This window comes from Leopardus geoffroyi, chromosome A1, assembly GCF_018350155.1.
Source record: "Leopardus geoffroyi isolate Oge1 chromosome A1, O.geoffroyi_Oge1_pat1.0, whole genome shotgun sequence".
Classification (NCBI taxonomy): Eukaryota; Metazoa; Chordata; class Mammalia; order Carnivora; family Felidae; genus Leopardus; species Leopardus geoffroyi.
In genome coordinates this window covers 96,227,186-96,243,727 of record NC_059326.1, presented here as the reverse complement: position 1 = coordinate 96,243,727, position 16,542 = coordinate 96,227,186, and the positions used below count along the sequence as shown (strand labels likewise).

General features: G+C 37.6%; 1 long non-coding RNA gene across 3 annotated transcripts in view; it reads left to right on the top strand.

Moving 5' to 3' along the window:
• The window catches only part of LOC123602146, a 149,161-nt gene that overhangs the window by 125,233 nt on the left and 7,386 nt on the right, over positions 1–16,542 (top strand). For 2 of the 3 annotated variants that reach the window (XR_006714387.1, XR_006714390.1), the window contains exons 2-4: positions 3,436–3,518; positions 12,276–12,383; positions 14,430–16,353. This is a non-coding gene — a long non-coding RNA (uncharacterized LOC123602146). Of the gene's footprint in view, positions 1–3,435; positions 3,519–12,275; positions 12,384–14,429; positions 16,354–16,542 lie in introns of those variants that run through there. The other variant, XR_006714388.1, reaches the window with a different exon arrangement.

Genomic DNA, 16,542 nt, shown 5'->3' with positions numbered 1-16,542 from the left:
ATGTTCATCAGGGATATTAGTCTGTAATTTTAATTTTTTTAATGTTTTATTTATTTTTGAGAGAGACAAACTGAGCAGAGGAGGAGCAGTGAGAGGGGGAGACACAGAACCTGAAGCAGACTCCAGGCTCTAAGCTGTCAGCACAGAGCCCAGTACAGGGCTCAAACTCACAAACCATGAGATCATGACCTGAGCCAAAGCTGGACACTGAAATGACTGAGCCACCCAGGTGCCCCTGATTTATAATTTTTACAGAGCCTCTTTTAATATTTGTATTTGTGTTTCTGGGTGTCAGTTTTAACTTTATTTGAGTCTTCCTTTTTTGGTTTTTGTTTTTTGTTTTGATAATTCTGGATAAACATTTATCAATTTTGTTTATGTTTTCAAAGTCTGGAACTTAACCAACTGAGTCACCCAGGGGCTCCTGTAATTTTAACTTTTTTTTTTTAATGTTTATTTATTTTTGAGAGAGAGACAGAATGCAAGTGGGTCAGGGTCAGAGAGAGAGGGAGGCACAGAATCTGAAGCAGGCTCCAGGCTCTGAGCTGTCAGCACAGAGCCTGACTTGGGGCTTGAATCCATGAGCCCTGAGATCATGACCTGAGCCGAAGTCAGACGCTGAACCGACTGCCACCCAGGCACCCCTAATTTTCACTTTTTTTATAGTGTCTTTGTCTGGTTATGGTTTCAGGGTAATGCAGGCTCATAATAGAAATTGGGAAAAGTTTCTTCCTCAAATTTTTGGAATATTCTGGCAAGGATATATATTAGCTCTTCTTTAAATTTTGATAAAATTAATATGTGAAGCCATCTAGTCCTGGACTTGTGTTCATTGGGAGCTTTTGATCACTGATTTTCATTACTAGTAATTGGTCTTTTTAGGTTTTCTGTTTTCTCCTGATTCAGTTTTTAAAGATATGTTTCTAGGAATTTATCAATTTCTGCTAGGTTTTCCAATTTGTTGATTTAAAATTTTTAATGATTATTTGATTTTGAGAGACGGAGAAAGGACAAGCAGGGGAGGGGCAGAGAAAGAAGGAGACACAGAATGTGAAGCAAGCTCTAGGCTGTGAGCTGTCAGCACAGAGCCCAATGTGGGGATCAGACTCACAAACCCTGAAATCATGACCTGAGCTAAAGTTGGACACTTACTGAGCCACCCAGGTGCCCCTGATTTATAATTTTTACCGAGTCTCTTTTACTATTTGTATTTCTGTTTCTGGGTGTCAGTTTTAACTTTTATTTCTACTTTTATTTGAGTCCTCCTTTTTTTTTTTGTTTTGTTTTGATAACTCTGGATAAACATTTATCAATTTTGTTTTTGTTTTCAAAGAACCAACTCTCAGTTTTGATTTTTTCCTATTTTCATTTTTTTTTAATGTTTGTTTATTTTGAGAGGAAGAGAAAAGGAGGCAGAGAGGGAGAGAGAGAATCCCAAGCAGGCTCCATGTTCACCATGGAGCCCTATGCAGGGCTCAATCTCATGACTGTTGTTATGACCTGAGCCCAAATCAAGAGTTGGGCAACTGACTGAGCCACACAGGTGCTCCCCTATTGTTTTCTTAATAGTTTACATGATCATAATGATTTCCTTCCTTCTCCTAACTTTGGACTTTGTTCTTATTATTAATTCCTCTAGGCAAAGTTTAGATTGTGTTATTTTTGAGATTTTTCCTTATTTTTGAGGTAGGCTTATTTTGCTATAAATTTCCCATTTCGAATAGCTTTTGCTGCATTCCCCCAAATTTTAAACATTCTGTTTCTTTCTTTTTTTGTCAGTCTCTAGATATTTTTAAATTTTCTCTCTGATTTTGCTCCTTAGCCTCTAGGTTTTGAGTAACATTTTTTTTTTTTTGCCTCCATTTGTGTTTTGTTGATTTTTTTCTTCTTGAAATTTATTTCTAGTTTCATAACCTTGTGGCCAGAAAATAAGCTTTATGAGTTCAACCATTTAAAAATGTTTGAAACTTTTTTTGTGGCCTAATGTGATACATCCTGGAGAATGTTCCATATGCACCTGAAAAGAATGTTTATTATGTTGATTTTGGATAGAATGTTCTGCATATATCTTTTTAGTCCATCTGGTCTAAGGTGTCATTTAAAGCCATTGTTTCCCTGTTGATTTTCTATCTGGATGATTTATCCATTGATACAAGTGGGGTGTTAAAATCCCTACTATTATTATATTATTATCGGTTTTTTCCTTTATTATCTGTTAATATTTACTTTCTATATTTAGATCCTCCTGTGTTGGAAGCACAGATATTTACAATTGTTACTTCCTCTTGTTGGACTCAGCCTTTTATCATTCTGTAATACCTTTCTCTGTCTCTTGTTACAGTTTTGATTTTAAAGTCTATTGCTGGGGTGCTTGGGTGGCTCAGTCAGTTGACTTCAGCTCAGTTCATGATCTCAGGGTTTGTGGGTTCGAGTGCCACGTCTGGCTCTGTGCTGGCAGCTCAGATCCTGGAGCCTGCTTTGGATTCTGTGTCTCCCTCTCTCTGCCCCTCCTCTGCTCACGCTCTCTCTCTCTCAAATAAGCAAACATGAAATAAATAAGTATATACATACATACATACATAATGTCTATTGCTAATCCAGCCTTATTTTCCTTCTTTCTTTTAGGTGGAGTATATTTTTCCACACCTTTACTTTCAGAGTGTATGTGTCTTTAGTTATGAAGTGAATCTATTGTGGGAAGAATGTACTTCATTTTTGTTTTTGTTTGTTTTGGTTTTGTCTTATCCATTTAGATACTCTGTCTTTTGATTGGATCATTTATTTCATTTACATTAAAGTGGTTATTGATAGATAGGTACTTACTGCCATTTTCTTAATTGTTTTCCGGGTTGTTTTTTTGTAGTTCTCTGTTCCTTCTTTTTTCTCTTCCCTTGGGATAGATATGATGATTTTCTTTAGTGTCATGTTTGGAATCCTTTCTCTTTACCTTTGTGAATGAATCATAGGTTTTTGTTTTGTGAACTGTGAGGTCCATATATAAAATCCTATGTATATAACAGTATGAACACCTTCTAAAAGAGCTACGTTTTTATTATCCCCCTCCATATTTTTAAATATAACTGTCACATTTTATGTCATTTTGTGTACCCTTTATTTTTTTAGATAGACTTGATTTTACTATTAGTGTCTTTTAATGTTATACTACCTTTGTAAGTGATTAATCTACTACTTTTATTGTATGTTTGCTTTTATCAATGAAATTTTTTTCTTTTCATAATTTTCTTCTACTGATGACCTTTTCTTTTCCATATAGAGAAGTCCCTTTAATGTTTCTGGTAAGGCTGGTTTAATGGTGATGAACTCCTTTAAATCACATTTTTCTTTAAAATTCTTTATTCCTTCTTCAATTCTAAATGATAATCTTGCTGTGCACAATATTTTTGGTTATATTTTTGTTTTTGTTTTTTCTTTCAGCCCTTTGAATATATCATGTCCCACCCTTCTGGTCAGCAACGTTTCTACTGAACAATCAGTGATAGCCTTATTGGGTTTCTCTGGTATGTAACTTTTGGTTTTTTGTCTTTCCACTTTTAGATTCTCTTTTATTTTTGCCATTTTAATTATTATATGTCTTGTTGTGTACCTCTTTGGTGTTAATCTTGAAAAAGGCTTTCTGTGTTTCATAGGCCTGGATATTTGCTTATTTTCCCATGTTGGGGATACTTTAAGCTATCATTTTTTCAAATAAGTGTTTTACCTCCTCTGTCTCTTCTTCTTCTGGGAGGGCCATAATGTGAAAGTTACTGTTCTTGACTTCATCACAGAATTTCCTTAAGCCATCCTAATTTTTAAATTCTTCTTTGCTGTTCAGCTTGGGTGCTTTCCACCACCCTGTCTTGTAAATCACTGATCAGTTCTTCTGCATGGTCCAATCTGCTGTTGATTCTTTCTATTCTAATTTTCATTTTATTCAAATTTGATTTTTTTTTTTTTCATATTTTCTGTCTCTTTGTTGACATTGTCCCTGAGTACATCCACCTTTCTCTCAAGTCCCTGGAGCACCTTTGTGATCATTACTTTGTACTTTTTACCAAGTAGATGGCTTATCTCCATTTCAGGTGGTTCTTTCTAAGGTTTTGTTCTTTCATTTGGAACACAGTTTTATGCTTTCTCACTCTGTGTTCTTTTCCATATTTGTTTCTATGAATTAGGTGGAACGGCTACTTTTCCTGTCTTAAACGAGGTGCCTTGTGTAGGAAAGTACTGTGTAGAAATTGTACGTACCTTGTGGCTTTGGCTGGCTGGTTAGAGCAGGTGTAGGATCTGGTTCCTGGGTTGCTCTGCACTATGGCCACCCCAAAAGGATAGCTGGAGCTGTAAGGGCCCCAAACCAGGCATCTCTAGGATGCTTTGCACCAGAGCCACAATGGCAGAAAGTCTAAAGCTGAAGCGGGCAATGCCTGCAGTGTTCTTTACACAGGAATAGCTACAGCTGGAGCTGGCATGTGCTGGAAGTCCTGGCACACTCCACATGGGGGCCAGCCTAGAGGGCCAACTGGAACAGATGCCTGTTGGGGTGTTGCATTCACCTTGGCAGGGTGACTGGAGTGGGTATGGACAAGGGTACTCCATGCCTGGACCATGCTGGCAAGATAACTGGAGGTAGAGCAGGCATAGGCTGGGGTACTCCATACAGTGGGTGCTGTGGTGAGACGGGGTTGGCATTTGAGTGGGCACTGGCCACATGCTTCTCAGGTGTTTGCAGGCCACCTGTTAAGGTGGCTGGAGTTAGACTGGAAACAGGTTTGGGTTCTCCTCATGAAGGTCACACTATAGTTCCCTTGGTGGGCCAGCTGGAGCAAGTATGGGCTGGGAGCCCAGGGATCACTGTGGCTGCCCTAGAAGGCTGGCTAGAGCACCTAGACTGTTCTGTCTGTGCTATCATGTTGGAGGGGGAACATAAACTACGGCACTTGGCAGTGCCTGTGATGCTGGCAGAAAGATCCAGTAATTCTCCCACATGTGGGGAAGTTCTAGGGTTAGTAAATAGATTCCCTTCACTTAAAGTGTAGCTGTCCTTCAAATAACTTTTTTTTTTTTTTAAGGGCAGGAAATCTACACATGGGCCCCTCACTGATCTCCCTCTGTTCAGCATTTTGCAGCAACAGTGATGGGTTACTATTTCTCTGTCACCCTGCCTTTCTACATATCTTCCCTCTACTTTCTGTTGTGCAGACGCATTCAATCACCCCTTAGTTCTTCCTCAAGAGGCATTCCTCCATATGTAGTTGTAGGTTGTGTGGCTGCCATCTTGGACCTCTAAGGCCCATTTGAACTTTTAATACAAGGTTGTTTTGTACCTTTTGTGTTGTGAGGTTCAGAATTAGTACACATTTGCTTCTGTTTCCTGAGTACATTCATAAAGATTTTACCTTTACCTTTCCTCTCGGTGAGGAAGCAATTATATGGGGTCTGGCATTTTGGAGCCTAAAGTATATGGTTGTAGTCAGATGTAACAGTTTACTGCACAATCATTTAATTATAGTAAGGACCTTAGGCTTGTTGACGGTTGGATTATCAGGCAAGGCATTTGTTACTGTGTTGACCAACTCATTAAAGAATCCCACATATTCTTCATTCTTATCAGTAGGGTTCCTCTGATTTAATCTTTTCTCTATCACTTTTTTCCTTTTTGGAACAGTCCCACTTACTTTTAACTATGAAATTTATCTTCGAATACTTTTCCCTGTGTATTTGTCTCTTTAGTAAGGTAGTATACTTTCCTCACAGATATTCAATTAAAAAATTCAGACCTGGTTTTATGGATTTAGCATATAGTTGCTAAATCCTGACCCTCCAGCTACTTTCTAAACATCATATCCATGCCAAAGCAGTGTAGACATTGTCTTCTTACTTTTCACTTACTAATATTATGTTAAGTTAATAAGTTAATAATTAACTTATTAATACGTTAATATATTAACTAATACTATTATGTTTTAATCAAAGTTGACTTTTAAATTTTGATACAAATTTTGATATAATGTTAAAAGTGAGAGTAAACATAATGACTTTATTTTCCTCAAAATCCTAGGAAATGGATCTAGGTACTTAGTCAACATTAAGGCATGTTTTTAGGTTTTTTTTTTTTCCAAAATAATATTATCCAATCTATTTGCTCCTCTAAACAAGATTATTTCTTCCAATGTACTTTCTCATGTTTTGTTGAGCCTAATTTATTCAACTGGTTAACATATTTAGTTTTCCATAGAAATTTTCTAGTTTCATTACATTTGGATTGAAAGTATCCCATTCTGAAACATTTTTAAGCGTTTTATCTGATGTGGTTAGAGGGATCTTTGACTTCTTATTTTTCATTTACAGCTTTATTCAGCCCCAACCCCAGTGCTCTTTTTAAAATAAGTTTGTGAGGCTAGGCTTCTTCATTTTCTCCTCAGTATTTTTTTTTAAACTATCTAGCTGAAGCAAAGCATGCCATTAGAGGGTTGAGGGCAATATAAAATATGTCAGAGTACTTCCAGTATTGAGATGAAACTAAAGCACAACAAAACAAAATTCACTTTTTGATGGAATTGAACAGAACCTCGAATTGCTCTGAAAAATTTTAGGCCGATCCGAAATAGTTTGAATGATATTCTTTGAGTACGTGAATACTCAAATGCTGTATTTCAGTACATGAATACTCAAATACTGACAAATGTGCAGTTCAATTGTACATGCCTCAGACTTTCTTTCTGTGGTCATTATCCCTCTATTATACACAAATTTATTGAATACACTTCATGAAACAAAGGTCTTTACTTATAGCTATGTACACTTACGTTGTATTCAACATCGCTGTACTGCAGTTTTGTCTGCTGTAACATAGTAGCAACCCCATAGAACGAGTGAGAGAAGTTGATATACGGCATGTGAAAATGCTTACAACAGCTTCGGCACACGGTAAGTAAGATTTAGATAGTAGCAGCATCACTATCATCTCTGTGAAACAGCTGGACAGAATGTTTAATCACCATCGAGAACATCCTTGTTTAATGAGGACGATGGTATTCCTAATGACGATGTAATTAATAGTGCCAACTGTCCTGTGTCTCCAACTTGGTATGTCTTCTGAAATCCATAAACAGTGAGTAGTATGCAAATGCTTGTATGTACATATGCATGGATGCTGGGTTGTGTGTTCTGGGAAGACTTGGAATATTCCGCTGATGAACATAGCTCCAGGGAATGTCGTATTGAAGCTAGTTTAGTGGCAAACCAAGCATTTCTAAAAGCCTTGGAAACAGCGGACTCATTGCACAAAGAAGACTTCCACATCAGATTAGCAGCTGGTCAATTTAGAAAGTCAGGCCTGCAATTTAAATAATATGCAAAAAGAATTTTAAAATATATTTTCGGGGCGCCTGGGTGGCGCAGTCGGTTAAGCGTCCGACTTCAGCCAGGTCACGATCTCGCGGTCCGTGAGTTCGAGCCCCGCATCGGGCTCTGGGCTGATGGCTCAGAGCCTGGAGCCTGTTTCCGATTCTGTGTCTCCCTCTCTCTCTGCCCCTCCCCCGTTCATGCTCTGTCTCTCTCTGTCCCAAAAATAAATAAACGTTGAAAAAAAAAAAATTAAAAAAAAAAATATATTTTCCTATTTCCTCCATTTTACGAATGGCTACTAGAAGCGGACAAGTATATATGTGATTTCATCACCTCAAAGTTTGGTTTTTCATGTTTGATATATTGGAAATAACACGATCGTAGTATGAATCTTTCTAATATATTTTTTAAACCCAAATATTGTAACATTTTCAAGATGTCTGCCTTGAAATGGGAGCTATAGAATGTTTGCTTCTAGTACTTTGTACTATACACCATATCTAATTCCATTTCTAACTACCAGTCTTATTTGGTACATCATTGATCCCTGCCACAGAAATTATAATGTGATCAGACTTGGAAACAGAATGACCCAGTTACTTCGAAGAGTAACACGAAGTCCCCACTTGTAGGAGTTTTCACATAATCACTTGATTTGCAGAAGCTAGATGATCAGTTACTGCTAGATTAATGACCCCAAAAATTATAGCACTATTTTTTCTGCTGTTGTCACTGACTGGTTCACTCTAGTTCCATCCAAATTAATTCTTTTTTTAATTAGATTTTTAAATTTTTTTGAGAGGCAGAGAGAGAGGGACACAGAATGCAAAGCATGCTCCAGGCTCTGAGCTGTCAGCACAGAGCCTGACACGGGGCTCAAACTCACGTATGAGATCATGACTTGAGCTGAAGTCAGACTCAACCGACTGAGCCACCCATGTGCCCCTAAATTTTATTTTTGATTGAAGTGTAGTTGATATATATTGGCTTCCATGTACAACATAGTAAGTCTACAATTATATACATTATAAAATGTGTACCACAGTAAGTGTAGTTACTGTCACTATACAAAGTTATTAAAATATTTTTGAGTATATTCCCTGTTTTGTACTTTTCATCCCCATGACTTATTTATTTTATAACTGGAAGTTTGTACCTCTTAATTCCCTTCCCCTACTTCATCTGTTTCCCCACGAACCTCCCCTTTGGCAAGTTTGTTCTGTGTATTTATGATCTCATTCATTTTTATTGTTCATAAAATAGCTGTGTTTCTCTTTCTGATTTCTTTCTCTTAGCAAAATGCCTTCTTGGTCCAACTATGTTGTAAGTGGCAAGACAACCATTCTTTTTTATGGCTCAATATTATTCCATTGTGTTTATATACCACATTTTCTTTATCCATTCACCTGTGAGTACACACTTAGGTTGCTTCAATATCTTGGCTGTTGTAAATAATGCTACAAAGAGCATAGGGTACACATATTGGAGTTTTTGTTTTCTTTGAGCAGGTACCTGCCAGTAGAATTCCTTGGTCACAAGGTATGTTTTTCACAGTGGCTACACCAATTTACATTCCTACCATCAGTACATGAGAGATTTATTACTCAGGTACCTGAGTAATACTCAGTATTACTCATAAATATTTACTCAATAAATACTGAGTTATTTATTTCTCTCTCCTCTCTTGCCCACCAACACTTGCTATGCCTGATCTTCCCTTAGCAAATCTGGCTGGTGTGAAATTTTACATATCATTGCCGGTGTTTGTTGACCATCTGTATGTTGTCTTTAGAAAAAAGTCCATCCAGGTCCTTTGTATGCATTTTATAGTCAGATTCTATGTGTTTTTGTTTTGTTCTGGCATTGAGATGTGTCAATTCCTTATATATTTTGGATATTAACCCCTTATTGAATGTATCATTTGGAAATATCACATCCCATTCAGTAGGTTGTCTTTTTGTTTGGGTTATGGTTTCCTTCACTGTGCAAAATATTTTTAGTGTGTGTCCTGATTGCTTATTTTTGCTTAGGTTTCTCTTGGTTGGGGAGTTATATCCAAAAAGATATGCAAAAGCCAATGTTCAAGAGTTAGCTGCCTACACTTTCCTTTAGGAGTTTCACAGTTTAGGGTCTTACATTTAGGTCTTTAGTATAATTTGAATTAATTTTTGTGTAGGGTGCAGGAAAGTGACTCAATTTCATTCTTTGGAATGTGGCTATTCCATTTTCCCAGCACCATTTATTGAAGTGACTATTTCTCATTGTATATTCTTGCCTCCTTTGTCATAGATTAATTTACCATATAAACATGGGTTTATTTATGGGCTCTCTTTTCTGTTTCATTAATCTTTGTGTTTATTTTTGTGCCAATACCATACTGTTTTTATTAATGTAGCTTTGTAATAGAGTTTGAAATCTGGGATTGTGAAAATCTCCAGGGCTATTGTTCTTTCTCAAGATTGCTTTGGCTATTTGGCGTCTGTTGTGGTTCAATACAAGTTGTAGAATTATTTGTTACAGTTCTGTGAAAAATGCTATTAGTATTTTGGTAGGGACAGCATCGAATCTGTCAATTGCTTTTGATAGTATGGACATTGTAACATCATTCTTAAAATCCAGGCGCATGGTTTATCTTTCCATTTATTTGTGTTGTCTTCAATTTCTTTCATCAAAATCTTACTGTTTTCAGAGTACCAGTTTTTTTTTTTACCTCTTTGATTAAATTTATTCCCAGGTATTGACTTCTTTTTGATGCAATTTTAAATGTGGTTGGTTTTGTACATTCTCTTTCTGCTACTTTTCTCTTAGTGTATACATACTAAAAAATTCTTCCCTCTAAATTTGTTAATATTTGCTTTATGTATTTAGGTGCTCCAATGTTGGATGCATAGATATTTACCACTGTTATATCTTATTGTTGGATTGAACCTTTTATCATTATGTCATGCCCTCTCTGTCTCTTTTCACAGTCTTTATTTTGAAGTAGATTTTGTCTGGTATGAATATTGCTACCCCAACCTCCCCCCGCCCCACAACACTGGCATGAAATATGTTGTCCCATACCTCCACTTTCAGTCTGTATGTGTTTTTGGGTCTGAATTAAGTCCCTTATAGGCAGCATCATTGGTTTTGTTTTTTGAATATATTCAGTCATTCTATATCTTTTACAGCATGTAATCCATGTACATTTAAAATAATTGTTGATATTTATGTATTTATTGCCATTTTTACATGGGGATTTTTCTGTTATTTTTATGGGTCTGCTCCTTTCCCTTGTGATATGATTTACACGATTGCTGTGTATCTACTGTAGGTGTTGGGTTTGTGGTTGCCATGAGTTTCATATAAAATCCTATGTATTTAGCAGTCTGTCTATATTAACTTGATGGTTGCTGAAGTTCAAATACTTTCTAAAACACTGTACTTTCACTTCCTCATCCATGTTTTCTGTACATGTCATACTTTACCTCTTTGTGTATTGTTTCCTTTGACTACTTTTGTAGATATAAGTGACTGATATACAATTACTCCCTGTTTGCTTTACCCAGTGAAATTTACTTCTAGCTATGGCATTTTCTTCTCCACTCAAAGAAGTCTCTTTAACATCTCATAAACTTTTGTCTGGGAAACTGTTTCTCCTTCAATTCTGAATGAATTGAAGTTAGAGTGTTCTTGGTAGTAAGTTTTTTGTTTTTCTTTCAGCACTTTGAATATGTCATGCTATTCCCAGTGGCCTATAAAGTTTTAGCTGAAATGAATGTAACTGTTTCCTTTTCTCTTGCTGCTTTTAAGATTAAATTTTCAACATTGTAATTACTGTGTGTTGTTGTGTGCCACTTAGGTTCATCTTGTGTTGGGCTCTTTGTTCTTCCTGGACGTCTGATTTTTCCCCAGGTGGGGAAGTATTCAGGTATCCTTCCTTCACATGTGTCTTCTGCCCCCTTCCCTTCTAGGACCCTTAATATGTGAATTTTAATATGCTTGAATTTGTCCCTTAACCCATTTCTTTTATTTTTAATTTGGCTTTCTTTTTGTTCAGGGTAGTTGCTTTCTAGGACCCTGTCTTCCAGCTGTATTCTTCTGTGTCTTCTTATCTGCTGTTGATTCCTTGTAGTATATTGTATATTTCAGTTATTGTGTCTTTCAGATCTGATACTTTTTCTATTTTCTCTTTGTTGAAGTTCTCATTCAGTCTTCTCTCACGTTGGGTGAGTAGCTTTATGGCCATTACTTTGAACTCTTTATCAGGTAGATTGCTTATATCTATTTCTGTAAGCTCTTTTTCTGAAGTTTTGTTCTTTCATTTGCAACATATTCTTCTACTCCTCATTGGGTCTGTGTGGCCCTAGGTAGGTGTCTTGTGGTGCTTTGTTAGCAATCCCCTCGGGTCACCAGAACCAAATGCTCTAGATGTCCCCAGTGGCTGTGTGCATGCTGGTAGGCAGGCTCATCCCTCAACCTGGCTGTCAGCAGTGACTCACCAGACCACCCTGTGTGCACTGGCAGGCAAGACTTACACCTGGTACAGCTGCCTGAGAGGCATGCATTTCAGTACTGGGGCCATGTTGGTGGATAGGACTAGCTTCCCCATCCCTGGAGCAGGAATGATTCTCTAGGGGCTCTGGTGCTGGCCACTGAGTGAAGCATTGGGCTGGTCACCCCAAGAGGACAGTAGTCCTGAGACATATGGGATGTGTGGTAAGTTGGCAGTTGTTTTGCAGGGGCCCCTGCCTGAATGGGGCAAAGAGTGCTAGCAAGGTAAGTGGAGAATGTCAGAACAGGCCCTAGTAAGTTTCCAGGTAGCTACGCTGAAAAAGGGCAATACAAATAGTACCTGCCAGCTCTTCCATCCTCAGGGTAAACTGCCGATACATGTCTCTCCGGCACACATTCTAAAATTAGTCAATAAATCTCTGTCTTGTGTAACTCAGGTGCGTTACAAACTGCTGCATTGGAGCTGAGTCTTGGACCGAATGATAAAGCACTGGCTCCTTATGAGCAGCTAGTCAGTGTTCTATGCCCCTTTGATGTTCCTGGAGGTAAGCCCAGCTGATTTTGAAAGCCACACATCAGGTGGGGGGTGGGGGCAGGGGGAGAGGCTCATCTTCTTTGTGTGGGTTCCCAGGTGTGAGGCTTGATCCCTCTTATTCCTCCACACCTGTGATCTCTCTTCTGTGTGTACATTCCTGCTCCAGGAGTGTGGTTCCCAACTGTGTCTCAGCCCATCCTGTGCTTCTCTCTGTGGCCTTTCCCTTCTATCTGTAGCTGTGGAAGAGGTCAATTTCAGAATGAGTTGCAATACATGTAGTTGTTGCTTTGGTGTTTCCGTGGGAGAAACTGAAGTCAGGATCCTCCTACTCCGCCATCTTTCCCCACTCTCTCCAACTAGATTAATTCTTAATGAAACACTGGACAGTTAACACTATCGCCAAATGGTCCAAGCTCTCACCTTCCTATCCAAGGTTCCCCCTGCCTTTGCTTTTTCCTCCCTAGGAAATAAAATATTTCCTTCCAGTATTCTAACTAGGTTTTTTTAGCTTAGCAATATGAGGAGTTAGGGTAGAATTTGAAAATAGCTGTATGAAGAAGAGTGGTATTCATGAATAAACTTACCAATTGATTGGTGAGCTAAACAGAATCTTTAAAACTGGAAACATTCTTAAGGTATTCTCCTTTTGTAAATACATTTCAGTAGTACCAAAATGTGACACTATGGTCTAGTGGTGCCCACGCTGAAGATACTGTGCACTACAGAACTGCATGGCCCATGTTATGTACTTTTCTATCTTACACAGTCACACTGTTATTTGTTAAAGCATGGCCAGGAAAAATAAACACACACACATAATTATATCGTGAAGGAATCCCTGTCAGTAATGTACTCCCCATTATACAGTTTGAATATCCATTGTGACTTATTTGCAAACTGATAACCATATATTATGATTCCAAAGGATAATGAAGAGAATGGGGAGGATGGCCGAGTAGGATGATGCTGAGCTCATGTCCTCCTAGGACCCAAGAAGGCTACAACTACATGTAATAAACTCACTCCCAAATAACCCTTAAGTCTAAGGACTAGGGACATAAAGAGAAGACCACCTCAAAAGGATAGGAAGGGGAGACACATGATTAGGAACCAGAATGGGTATAGTGTGGCCAGTCCAAATATGGAAAGGATATCACAGGCAGGGACGTCGTCCCTGACAAGCAAGCTGGTCAAATCCCACATTGAGTACCCCCAGCCATGGGACCCTGCAGTAGGAAGATGACCCCTAAAATGTTTTTTTTTTTTAAATTAGTAGGTTTCATCTCTAGGACTTTTGAAAATTAGAAAGGTTTGAGTCCAAGAGAACCAGAATGTTATAGTAAAATGATTCTTGGCTCATAAAGAACGAGTATGCTATATCACTTAGTCTGTGACCCAGCACCAAAGAACAGGTTTGAAAGATCATGGAGATTTGTTATGTGCTGGAGGGAGAAGGATCTTTTCTCTCTCCCATTGCTCTTGCCCTCCAGCCTAGGTGGTTGGACACTTGTAGGAACTAATTGTGACACTCTTCATTTATTTTGCTAACAGGCATGCCCTGCCCTAGTACTCCCCCATGAACCTGCCCCACCTAACACACCTGCCAGGCAGATATAGTTGAGTCCTGAAACCCCCCAGTTATTGCTGCCTTTCTCAAGCAACTTCTGCTTTGAGAAAGTGTGTGTGTGTGTGGGGGGGGGGGGGCGGGAGGATATTCCGATCAACACACCTAAAGTCTTTGCACCGAGTCACTGCAAACAGCCAGGCTGAGGTCTATCCTCAGCCACAAGTGCTCCCAAAACCCCTGCACTTAACTGGGGGCAAGCCCTGCTGACCAGTGCACTTGCAAACAGTCACAGCCCAGCCATAATAGGAGGGTGCATACACCTCACAGGGGGGGATGCCCCTAGAACACCTGATTCTGATAACCATGGGGCATTGCACTGCTGGGCACTACATTATACTTCCACCTAACGTCAATAAATACACAGGAACAAGACAAAACTCTGGTTATTTCTGTTTCTTTTGGTTCTTTCCTAATCTATCTGTTAAAAAGCTCAAAAATGGTCATATACATACTCACGAGACTTGAGAGAAGACTGGATGAACACTCGACTAGAGGATGCAGAAGAATGGATCAGCAATCTGAAAGAATAGTGGAGAGTAACCAGAGTGAACAGCAAGAAGAAAATAAAAAGGATAGGTTAAAAGACCTCTGTACCCAACATCAAGCATCCTAACGTTTGTTGGCGCTATATAGGGGTTCCCAGAAGAAGAGAGAGAGAAAGGAGCATAAAGCTTATTTGAATAAATAGCTGAAAAATCTCCCTAATCTGGGCAAATGAACAGACATCCAGGAAGCAGATCCAAACAATATGAAGTTAAATAATTCTGTAATTATAATAGCAAAAATTAAAGAGAGAATTTTACAAGTAGCAAGAGAAAAGGAAAGAATTACATAGAAGGAAAATCCATAAGACTATCAGCAGGATTTTCAGGAGAAACATTGAATATATCATGCCTCTCCTTTCTGGCTTGCAAATAGCTAAGGGGGAGAAAATCCCTACAACCCAGAATACCCTATGGATCAAGGTTATCATTCAAGATTAAAGGAGAAATAAAGAGTGTCCCAGACAAACAAAAGTTAAAGGAGTCAATTACCACTAAGTTGATGTTACAAAAAATATTAAAGGGCATCTTTTAAGCAGAAAAGAAAAAGCCATAATTAGAAGAAAAATTATGAAAGGAAAAAATTTCACTTGTAAAAGCATACACACAGTAAAGGTAGATCAATCATTTTTAAAGCTAATATGAAGTTTAAAAGATGACAGTAGTAAAATCAATTACATCTATAAAAATTAGTCAAGGGATACACAATTTAAAAGATGTAAAAAAATAACATCACATCATAAAACATTGATTTGCAAATAAAAATGTGCTTTTAAAATGTGTTCTTAAGCTACCATCCACTTAATAAACACTACTATATACATAGGATGTTACATATGAACGTCATGGATACCACAAACCAAAAATCTAAAATAGATACACAAAAAATAAATCTAAACATGATGCCAAAGAGACTATCTCAAGGTAAGTAGATCAGTAGAAGAAGAAAGGAAAAGAGAACTATGAAAACAGTCGATCAACAAAATGGGAATAAGTAATACCTATCAATAATTATTTTAAATGTAAGTGGACTATGTGCTCCAATGAAAAGACATAAGATTAATGAATGGATGAAAGAACAAGGCTCATCTATGTGCTGTCTATAAGAGATTTGCTACAGACCTAAAGACATACAGACTAAAAGTAAAGTAATGGAAAAAGTATTCCATGCAAATGGAAGGAAAACAAAAGATTGGCTAGCATTACTTATATCAGACTAGATTTTAAATGGACTCTAATAGGACATAAAGAAGGGCATTCCATAATGATAAAGTTATCAATGCAACCAGAACATACAATGGTAAATACCTGTGAACCCACTATAATAGCTTCTAAATATATAAATCACATATTAACAGTTATAAAGGGAAACATTGCAATAATACAACAATAGTAAAGGACTTTAACACCTCACATCAATGCATAGACCATCCAGAAAGAAAATCAATAAGGAAAAAAGTGGCTTTGAACCACACATTAGGACAGATGTACTTTAACACCTATATACCGAATGTTCCATCCCAAAACAGCAAACCACAGGAAACATTTCCCTGTGATATAGACACAATCCAGGCCACAAAAGAAGTCTCAGTAAATTTCAGAAGTTTGAAATCATATCTGTATAATTTCAAACTATAATAGTATGAAATTAGAAATCAATTTTAAGAAAAAAAAGATACTAATACATGGAAGCTAAACAACATGCATCAAGAAACCAATGTATCAATGAAAGAATAAAAGAGGAACTCAATACCTTAACACAAATGAAAATGGAAACATCAGTTCCAACACTTTGACATGATCAGAGTTCTAAGAGGAAAGTTTATGGGGATTTGGGCTTGCCTCAGGAAATAAGAAAATTTTCAAATACACAATCTAACATTACACCTAAAAGAACTGGAAAAAAGAAGAACAAATAATATCCAAAGTTAGTAGAATAAAGGAAATAAGAAATATCCTAGTAGAAATAAAGCCTATAGAAATTTCAGAAGATCAATGAA